Source organism: Vombatus ursinus, unplaced genomic scaffold, assembly GCF_900497805.2.
Source record: "Vombatus ursinus unplaced genomic scaffold, bare-nosed wombat genome assembly UNPS02000582.1, whole genome shotgun sequence".
NCBI classification, from domain to species: Eukaryota; Metazoa; Chordata; class Mammalia; order Diprotodontia; family Vombatidae; genus Vombatus; species Vombatus ursinus.
This window is the reverse complement of record NW_020940360.1, coordinates 10,804,399-10,816,208: the sequence shown is the minus strand read 5'-3', so window position 1 is coordinate 10,816,208 and position 11,810 is coordinate 10,804,399.

The following is an 11,810-nucleotide window of genomic DNA, read 5'->3' as shown; positions in this document are numbered from 1 at the left end:
GCATTACCTTTTCAGACTTCTACAACTCAAACTTTTCCATTTCTTCCTTATAAATGCTAACAAATCCTAAAAGCACTTCTTTTAAAAAAGGTGCTAAACAGGGGTGTTCTAGTAAATGTTTAGTAACTAGCTCTCTAGGGGGAAAAAGATGTACACAGGCTATCCTTTTAAGTTTAATGTGCATGATTAACATTTTCTCCATTACTTTCTTGAGTCTAGACAATCAACAAAACAATAAATCTAGTCCTGATTTGTAGCATTTGCCAACTTTTGGATTTAAATCAATGCTCACATTGAAAATTTCACAATCGATTAGCATGACCTGATTCCTGCACACCTCTGGCCTAGATCAATTTCAGGGAAACGGCTCTTTGGCTTATGAATGGAAGAAAAAGGGGAGCCTGATTGAGGCTGAGAGGGACAGGTTATTGATGGTCCCACATAACCTTATCTTTAAGGAGGGTTCACAAAACTGACTTTCAGGAAAGCATTACTGCATATTAGAAATAATGATAATATACTAATTGCTATCATCTATAACACAGCTTACAAAGCACTTTCATACTCATCATCTCACCTGATCCTTCCGATGATCTTGTGAGGCACATAGTATGACCATTCATAGATCCATCTTCTATTGGAGGAAATCGAGGCCCAAGGAAGTAAAAGGGCTTGCCTGAGATTGCACTGCAAGAGAATGACTGAGCTGAAATGGAACCCAATTCTCTTGACTCCAGGACTTGTCCATTACACATTGACCGCCCCTCAATGCAGCATAACATCCATCTTTATTACTGCTCTTAGGTTGATTTCAAGCTTGAGTCATGTGAATTGTCGCCTTTGTGATTCACCAAATGTCAATGATTACCTTCTCTCCTCTTTGGGAATATAATTTGAGGTTGGTTTGGGAAAAGAGGTTTATTGTGTCCAAATAGAATATAAAGGAGAATGATATTGATAAAGATCCTTTGGGGAAATTGAGTATATGCCCATCTAAAAAATACTAGATGATTTCAACTTCCTGGGGATCAAAAAGAGTGGAAGCAAAGGAACAAAAGGATCCTTGCGTAATCCCCCATATGGATCCAATGCAAAGAATAACTTGGGCCCTCATTTCAGACACAATAGAAAGTGATTCACAGCTCACAGTCTGGTCTATGGAGATAATTCTTCTTCATAATAGTGAAGAAGGCCACTGTTAACTGGCAGAAAGAAAAAGAGAAAGAGAGAAAGAAAGAGAGAGAAAGAGAAAGGAAGGAAGGAAGGAAGGAAGAAAGGAAGGAAGGAAGGAAGGAAGGAAGAAAGGTAATAACACACTATAAGGCAGACTTTCATTTTGTAAGGCTATACTAAATTGCAGGCAGTTGAGCAGCATGCTTGTTTCTAAATCTCCTGGTCTAGAGATAGGGTTGAAAATATCTTTGATGCTCCAGAGACTGCTCTGCCTGGTGGTTGTCGGCTGCTGCCAAACCTGCCTTTTCTTGGAAGTACTCTGTCTTACAGAAGCTTCCTCTTCCATGGACCCCACTAAACATACAAGCAGACTGAGTTGCTGACGAGCCTTTGATGGCTAGACGTTCAAGTGGGAGGGGGTAAGAGGGAGGGGTCAGGAACCCTCTGACCTTTGGCTCAGGCTGAATTAACACGATTTGGATGATACAATTAATCACAGAAGAAAGTAGCAGACTCTGGAGCCCAGGCCTTCCAGACGAGCCTGCTGCTTCTCTTTGCTGTATCAATGCCTATTTTGAGATTCATTGGGCTTTTTATCTGGAACTCCCAGTTGTGTGACCCTCTTGCTCACTTGTGTGATGAGCATACCCAGAGCCAATTATTTCCTCTGGAAGGTCAGGCACGTAACAGAGGTACACAGGGATATTTGAAAATCATTCATCATCAGGCATTAAGGAGAAAGAGAGAGAAAAAGAGAAACGGACATACTGGCGGGCAGAGAGAGACAAGAGACAGAGACAGCAAGACGGGCAAACAGAGAAAGAGAGACAGAGAGAGAGAGAAACAGAGACAGAGAGAAGAATCCAGCTTCCTCCTACATTCTCATTTCAAAATCTGCTCTGTTTCAGAATAATTGGAAGTACAGTAGTTAACAGAAAAGGTTCCACAAATACTGAACTTATGGTTTGATCTTGGTCATTTTACCAGGCAGGGGGCCATCTCCAGTTGTCCTGATCCATATCTGCCCACTGGACCCAGATGGCTCTGGAGGAGAAAGCGAGGCTGGTGACTTTGCACAGCCCTGCCTCACTTAAATCCAATTTACTTGCAAGTCATGGCATCACCTTCCTGATGTCATGGTCCTCTTCAAAAACAAAGGACAAACAGCAACAACAACCAGGCTGAAATACAATAGAGTTGTGGATATGCTTTATGTTCTTTCAGCTACAACAAGGATGAATAATATTTTATATCTTAATTTGAGATCTCAGAAAAAAAGTTTTCCCACCCCCACCCCAATCTCTGTGGCCTGTACAAAATTGAAATGTTTTGTATGTGGGTGTCTGCCCTCAATGATCTATGTGCTCAACTCATAGACTCACAGGCTATCATCTATCTAGAAGGTGGGGAGGGGGACCATGCGGGTCACTTCAACCAGTCCCTTCATTTTACACATGAGAAGACTGAGGCCTAGAGCAGTGAGTTGACTTGTTCAAGGTCACACAGGAGGTAAGTGGCACAGCTGGGATTCCTATACCCCAGATCTGACTTCAGATTCACCCAACTTTTCATAGCATCACAAATACTCAAGTCAAAAAATATTTATTAAGCACTGAGCCTGTGCAACTAAACTGAGAGGCATTCCAAGCTAGCTGAATGATAAGATTATAGGTTCCTAAAGCTAGAGTTGAAAGGGACTGTTGAAGGCACCCTATCCAATTCCTTCATTTTATAGATGAGGAAAGGGAGACCTCCAGGGAGGTTAAGTGATTTGCCTAAGGTCACATAGTTAGCAAGAGGCAGAGCCCAGAATTTGAACCCAGATACTCCAATCCAGCCTCAGATATTGACTTGCTGTGTGATCCTAGGCAAGTCACTTAACCCTGCTTTCCTCAGTTTCCTCATCTGTAAAATGAGCTGGAGAAGGAAATAGCAAACCGCTCCAGTATCTTTGCCAAGAAAACTCCAAATGGGTCATGAGTTGGACACAACTGAAAGGACTGACTAACAACAGCTCTGACCCCAGATACAGCATTGCTTGTAAATTTCATAATGGTGGATTACGTAAGAGGAAGTTTTTTTTTGGAAGTTTTTTTTTTAATTCATGAATTCCCAATGACTTTACACAGAAGATCTTTTATGGGATCGCCAATAGATAATGCTGAATTTTTGTTCTTGTTGTCGAGTCATTTCAGTCATGCCCAACTCATGATCCCATTTGGGGTTTTCTTGACAAAGATACTGGGGTGGTTTGCCATTTCCTACTCCAGCTCATTTTACAGATAAGAATTTATAGATGAGGAAACTGAGGCAAACAAGGTTAAGTGACTTGCCCAGACTAGTAAGTACCTGAGGTCAGATTTGAACTCAAAAAGATAAGTCTTCCTTACTCCAGACCCAGTACTCTATCCACTTTGCCACCTACCTCCCCCAATGCTCAATATACTTTTAAATATATGCAGTAAAACTGTGTTATCCTCACTATTTAAAAAAAAAAAGTGTCCTCCTCATCAACAACCATTTTCTGAATGCCTATTACGCATAAATATTGCAATAAGTGCTAGGACTTCAAAGAGCTATCACTTAGTCAAAAGTAAGCTCATAAAAGAACATGACTGCTTCTAAGTGTCACAGTGGATCATATGGGACTTGGGATCAGGAAATTAAAATCACAGCTAAAATGTATGAGAGGCAAGACTTGAACCCAGGTCTTTGAGGCCTAAAGGGCCTTCTGTGATGCTAGGGCGCCTCTCATTTTTCCCAAAGTAGACACTTAATATTTGTTGAATTTGAATCACCAAAACCTGAGCCTTTAAGTTGTGGGAAGATAGAATATATACAGAACAGAACTGAGTATAAAGTAATGAAAATTGCTTCCATAAATTGCATACATCTTCTAAGAAAATTTTAAAGCAATACTACATATATGATAATACATACCAGTACTACATACAGCACAGATTGTTAGTCTTTTCCAATGTCTTGTTAGCTTTGCTGAATTTTTTCCCTTTTTTTTTTTTTTTCTTTATCTTAAGGAATTTCTCTCTGGGAGGCATAGGGAAAAGGGATTAGTGGGAAATAAATATGACATAAAAACAAAAGGTAGCAATAATGATTTTAAAAAACCTTATTAAGTAGTATGTATTTCATACCAAATGCTTAAAGGAGGGAAGTGATTGGTGATAGCTCAGACAGTAAGAGATTTCATCAGAGAGGAGACGGTATGAGTCAGACAAAGGAAACTATATGAGTCAAATTACATAGATGGGAATGTGTGCATCACATTTAGTAATAATAATAATAATAATAATGACAATAAATAACTCAACTAGCTTGGCAGCAAAAGAAGGTTCATATAGAAGAGTAGCAAAAACAAAGCTAGAAAGATGGGTTGCGTTCAGACAGCAGAGGGTCTTAAATGATGGTCTAAGGAGTTTGGTCTTTTTGCCTTAGTTAAGAGGGAGTTATTGAAGATGTTTTGAGCAGGGGAGTGACATAATCAAAGTAGCATGTTGGGAAGACTGATTCAGCAGTCCTCCACAAAAACCTCTCCTCTAGCGACCTATCATGACACAAAAGTGACCCTGAATTCTCAGAGGTTGTGCCAGTGGAGTACAGAGCCTGGCTGGTCCTATCTAGCTAGAAAGGTGTCAAGGATGGGTATAGAGATATGATGTACATCTGTGGTCCAAGATCTAATGGTAGCCATCTCTAGGGCAAGGGAGAAGGTGGGGAAGGGATAAAAAAAAGGAAAAAAGTTACTTAATAACTTTATTATATATTTAAAATTAGCAACAAGTTGCACATAATAAATTTACAGTTTCATGTACAGTCATCTTTTTTTCTATTCTATTATATTATGGAAATGCTTGTTTATTTCTTAAATTTAGAATAAAATAAATAAAATTTAAAAAAAAAGAACAAGTTCAGCAAAGTTCAAATAGAATCATTACCAGGTTGACGTCATAGTAATGAAATTTTCAGCCATAACAGCATGGTACAGTGGAATGAGTGTTGGCTGGATCTGGAGTCAGAGAAACCAGATTCAAATCCTAGCTCTGTCATTTGCTTTGGTCAATCAATTAACAAGTATTTATTTGGTGCCTACAATGTGCCAAACACTGCTAGGTGTTGAGAATATACATACAATGAATGAAATAATACCTACTTGCAATGAGCTTGTATTCTAATGAGGAAGACAAGTATATATAACAATATATACAATATAATTATTATATACATGTATACATGCATGTATGTATATATATATTTTATTTATTTATATATGTATGTGTGTATATGGGTACACACACACACACACACACACACACACACAAACATACAGAGTAGTTTCCTACATCAAGTGGTCAAGTGGGTCAAGTGGCCTAGCTAGATTCTCTGGTTCATTTATAAAATGAGGGGTTGAACAATGTGAATGAATGAATGAATGAACATTAAGCACTTACTAACTTACTATGTGCCAGTCACTGGTTATACAAATGCAGAAGTAAGATAGTCCCTGACCACAAGGAGCTTAATATTCTAATAGGGAAGGATAACACACATATGGGAGTGGCAACCAGATAAAGGAGTGGTTCTGGGATAACAGGGATGGTAGTTTGATCCATATGGCAGCTGTGGCAAAATTGTCACAATGGTTAAATTAGAAATAAAGCATTATCTGATTTTTTTTTAAATGGGCCTATCTCACCCAGGCTGGAAGTGCTAGAAAAGCTCACAACCTTGTTCACACTATTGATTGGCATTGGAGTTTTGATCTGCTGTTTCTGACCTGGGCCAATTCACCCCCAGATCAGCCTTATGGCCTCCCCACTCCCAAGGGCTCACCATATTGATGTCAAAATTAGTCCAGACACTTGATCAGCAAAGCTTACTAGAACTCACGAGATCACCATCCTCAGCTTCCCAATAGCTAGAATTATAGGCATGTCCCACCACACTCTGTGTGAACTATGGTCTGATGATCTGGCCTGGAGACTGGTTTGGACTGGCTAGATAAAATAAAATAGCAGAATTCCCACTTAATCAGTCAGCAATGAAAGCAGCTCTAAGGTAACTTACTTCCCCTCCAAATAGTGATTCTTTATCATTCTAGCCCTGAATCCATGATCCTAAAAATTATCTACTGAATCAACTCAACTTAACAAACCATTATAATTGAGCATTGTCTATGTACAAGATACTCATAGACGAGTTGCCATTTGAATCAGTGGAAGGAGTACCCATACCATTAAAACACAAGTTCTTGAAGCATTGTGACAGTCTGGCAATTGTGGTTCAAGATTGATTAATTGGAAGAGTCTGAAGCTCAAGATGAGTCCTTAGTCATATTCCAGGTAAAGGAAGATTCAGAGGGACTGGAAGAGCCGGCTGGATTTGGGGAGTGAGAAGAAAAGAGCAATCACAGGTGATTCAAGCCAGTGGAATGACTATGGCTGGCATAAATTAGGTGAGATGGAAGTTCAGAGACAAGTTATTGACCTCACAAGGTTGGGCGGCTGAATCCGGGAATGATTCACACATCCTTATCTCAAGTAGCTCAGCTCTTCTTAAATTGCAGGATTATATTGCAGCCCCAAGAACTTGTCATTGAGCAGACAAGGTTCCTGAGCTGTTCTTGGCCAGCCCTACCTCTGTATCATTTACTGATAAGAGACTGAAGCAGCTGGTTAGTGCCTTAAATGTCTGTTGTTAGGGAATCTATCACACTTGCCTAGGCAGACTTCTGTAAGGATAACTGGGAGATGCTGTTGATTATAACTTGGGTTTGCATGATACTTCTCCTACCTGGAAAGGTATTGAAACATTCAGTAACACAGAGCTTGAACTATTGCCATTGCAGAAACATAAATCTGTTTCACATTATATACCAACCTAAAAAGTTTAGAAAAGAAGTTGAATAAAGCCTATTGTGAGCATTGTGGTTTTACCAATTTCATTTCAATTTTAATTTAATTTAATTCAATTCAATTCAAAAATTTCAATTTTACCAAATTCATTTCAACTAGCAAAGGTATTGTGGCACAGGGGGGATAGCACTGATATGGAATCAGAAGCCTGAGTTCAAATCCTGGTGCTGCTACTTATTTCTTCTGCGGATTTAGGCAAGTTAATTTCCTTCTCTGAGCTTGTTTCCTCTTCCTTAAGCTGAAGGAAGGAAAGGGACTAGGGTCAATATGCAGAAATGAGGCATATCATTGGACCTGGTCAATGTAGGAATTTGTTTTGCTGGACTGTGCGTATTTGTTACAAAAAGCTTTTTTTGTTTGTTTTATTTTGTTTTCCCATTTCAATGAAGGTAAAGGAAGTGAAATGAAGAAAAACTTGTCCATTGAAAAAAATAATGAGAGAGTTGGACTCAATGACCTCTAACATCACTTCTGACCCTGATTCTATGTTCTCAGATTTCTCACTCAACAAGGTAAACATGATGATCATTATAGTTTAAAATTTGTCACTCTTTAAATTATCACCCCAAGCAGTGTTCTTTTTTCCCCCAAATGGCCAAATGGAGAATGGAGAATGAACAGTTTTGTGAAAACATACCTCAGAAAAAAAAAATCTAAGATGAGCTCAATAACTGCAATAATCATATAAGGCAAAAATGGGGGTGGGAGGGCATGCCCCCTGTCACTGCTCTACCCCCTTTCCAATGCTTTTGATAGTCATTGTAGTGACTGCAAAAATGGATGTCCAATACATGGACATCCTTCCCTTTCCCTGCAGGAATAAATGCCCCTTTCCCCAGCTAATAGGTAAAGATACTTGGGCACTTTACTCATTCATTTGCTTCTTCATCCATTCAATGTGTACTTTTTAAAGCATCAACTAGGTTCCAGGCACTGTGCTAGGCACTGGAGATACAATGATAAAAACAGAACAGCCCTGCCATCAGAGAGTTGTCTACTACAGGGGAAACAAGAAATCCAAAGATACAAAACTACAAAATAAATACAAAGTTCTGTGAGAAGGAAGGCTAACATCTGGGAAATGCAACAAAGGCCTCTTGGAGGAGACAACTCTAGGCCTCAGCCTTAAAAGAAAACTGGGGATTCTAAAAAGGAGAGGGTGGGAGAGAGTGCTTTGACACAGAGGCCAGAGATGGGATGTCAGAACAAGGAGGGTGGTGTGACTGGAATGAAGAGTGCATGAGTGAGAATAATGTGAAATTAGTCTGGAAGGATAGTTTAGAGACATCATAAAGGGCCAATTTAAATAAAATTGGCATAAATGCCAATTTAAAAAAAATTTATCCTAGAGGAAATAGGGAGTTTTGGCCTCAAGACCCTCCTCTGACACCATCACCTCTCCTACTTGGAGATTCATTCTGTCCCTACATTATCCTATCCAGAGCCTAGTGTCACCTATGAGCTAGATAGTACAGGGGATAAAGCTCTGAGCCTAGAGTCAAGAAGACCTTTATGGCCATAGATACTTACTAGCTGTGTGACCCTGGGCAAGTCATTAACTTTTATTTGCCTCAGATTCCTCAACTGTAAAGTGGGGATTATAATAGCACCTACTTCCCAAGGTTGTTGTGAGGATTAAATGAGATAACATTTACAAAATGGGGGGCATCTAGGTGGCACAGTAGATAAAGCACCAGCCCTAAAGTCAGGAGGACCTGAGTTCAAATCTGGCCTCAGACCAAACACTTGACACGTACTAGCTGTGTGACCTTGGGCAAGTCACTTAACCCCCAATTGCCTCACTAAACAAACAAAAAAAAAAAACATTTATAAAATGCCTGGTTCATAGTGGGTGCTTAATAAATGTTTGTTCTCTCCCTTTTTCTTTACATGTATATATGTCCATTTACATATATAGAGAGATACAGAGGAGAGGAGAGGAGAGGAGAAGGGAGGGAAGAGGAGGGGAGGAGAAGAGAGAGAGAGAGAGAGAGAAAGAGAGAGAGAGAGAGAATGCTTCATATTAGGTGTAGAAATGGACCTTGTCCTAATATAGTCACATCTGGGTTTCATGATTTAAGAGAAGTATAACAAACTTGGACAGACGTCAAAAGAGAGCCTCAAAGATGATGAAAATAATATCAAATAAGACCTATGAGGAAAGAAAAGAGACCAATCATTTTTAACAAGAGTAGGCTGAGGAAAGACTTTCAGTTTACAAAGAATGAGCAGAGTGGTGCCAGACACATAGGAGGTACTCAATAAATACTTGGTTATAAAAACAAATTAGATCACTAATATGAAAGTTCACTATACAGATGTAAGAATACATTACTACTTATCACCAAGGTGATCATTCCCATTGGTAACCACCTAGGAGCAGCATGGGATAGTGGTTAGAGAACTAACCTCAGAGTCAGGAAGATCTACGTTTAAGTCCTCCTTCTGACTCAGCTTACGTGACCTTCAAAAAGCCACTTACTATCTGAGGGCCCCAGACAACTTTCTAAAATTGTAAGCTGCAGAGCAGGTGCTAATCTACATTGATATAGGGAATTTCCTACACTCATGAAATTACAGGTCTAGTCTAAAAATTCTTTTTAAACCATAGAATAAGAGATAGCAAGGTTCTGCTACAAAATGAGGCATTCGGGCCAGACATAAAGAATTATCAGATAGAAACTATATACAACAATGAAAATTTGAAAGAACAATCATAAATCTTGCCAAATTGCAAAGAACAAACATGGCCCCAAAGACATCTATCCCTGCCCCTCAGAGACTGGATATCTATGGGTATATAACATTGCATATATTTTCAGATTTTTTTTCCAAGTATCAATTTTCTTTCTGATTTTTCTTTCTCTTTTTCTTTTTCTTTTTTTAATTTTTGGGTTCTCTGGGAGGGGAGAAGAGGGAGAAGAAGAAGGAGGAGGAGGAGGAGGAGGAGGAGGAGGTAGCATTGGCTTACTTCTTAGGGAGGTTATGAAATTATTCTCCTTGAGTATCATTAAAAATGGGTGCTTTTCATCTCCAAACTATGATGCTTCTACTCTCCCCAAAAGAAAAATTTGACCCCATCCCCTGGAACTTGGGCTCTGATAGGTTAATCTTCAGCCTTATCTAGCCCAGAACAAGGCCACCTCCTCATTTCCAATCCACCAAGCCATATCGTCATGAATGTTGGCCCACCCCACCTTTCCTATTCTCCATTAAGGGTTGTTTTTCCCCATTAGAATACAAGTTTCTTGAGGGTAGAGATTGTCTTGCTTTCTTGTATTTGTATGCCTACCAATTAACAAATTGCTTAATAAATGTTCTCTCTCTCTCTCTCTCTCTCTGTGTCTATCTGTCTGTCTCTGTCACACACACACACACACACACACACACACACACACACACACACACATCTTACTTCAGGCAAGGAAATGGACAGCACAGTCTCTTAAAGTCCTTCCCTGGCCCCAGGATTCTTCGAGACTATGAACAGCAATTAATCAGCCAAGAAATACAATGCCCTCATGGTGCAGTACAAAGAGAGCTGTATATGGAGTCAAAGGCCCTGGGTTTCATTTCTGAATCTGTTTCTTACTACCTATGTGACTGTGAGCAAGTCATTCAATTTCTCTGAGCCTCAGCGTTCTCATCTGCAAAATGAGTGGGTTCGATTAGATGGTCTCTGAGGTCCCTTCCAGTTTTAAATCTATACTTCTAGTACATCAGCATTGTAAAAACAGTGTGTGTGTGTGTGTGTGTGTGTGTGTGTGTGTGAATACAAAACCCTGCAGACTACTTTCTTGCAAAACACTAAAAGGAAAGACAAGAACACATGAAATTTAATTTCCAGAAAACTGGTCCAACTTTACCTAAGGTCATGAACTCAGGCCAACAAATACCAATCCTTTAGCATAAAGCAAACTGATTTTGCTTATTTTGGTATCTGGTCACCCAGGGAAGGGATTGTACTGATCAAATACATTTGAGAGGCTAGGAAATCTAGGTTCCTTCCCTCCCGTGCTGTACTAATTAGTCCCCACCGTATCCTCTAGTGCATGCTTAGATTCTCAGGGAAGCCTTTAGCCAGGTGACAGACAGGGTGTGTAGATTGATGAAGGGAGGGCAGTCTTGGCAGTAGAGATTGGGGTCAACAGTGTGGTGTCTCCAATGTAGGCACAATTTCCTGAAGGCCTTCTTTCCACTAACTACATGTCCTGGTGCTGAAGGCAGCAAAGGTACTTGACAAAGTAATTAATCCACATTTCGCCTGGAAACAGGATCATTTCTTTCTGTTCTCCTGAGACTCTTCCGTGGAAAAAGGCCCAAACTGCTTGTCAGACCAAACAATGCCCATCACCTCTTATTACATGGGATGAAACCTAAGACTTTCTGCTCCATTAACAGATGGTTTCATTTTCACTCGGGGAAGATATTACGGCATCGCAACGTGCTTGTCCTGTTCCTTCTTGTGTTTTTAATATACCAACCTTTACAATTTTCCCCCCAGGTCATTCAAAAGCTATATTTTTAGGTTTTTATTGTCAGAAATAATGTGCATTGTGTGAGTGTGGATAGATATGTATTTTTTTTTTAATAAAACTACAGCTTGATATAAAGAAGAAGTTTGCTCTCTAGTGGCTGACTTATAAAAGGTTCTGAGAACAACACAATAGAATGTCTTAGGGAGGAAATTCACTAAAGAGAGGTATT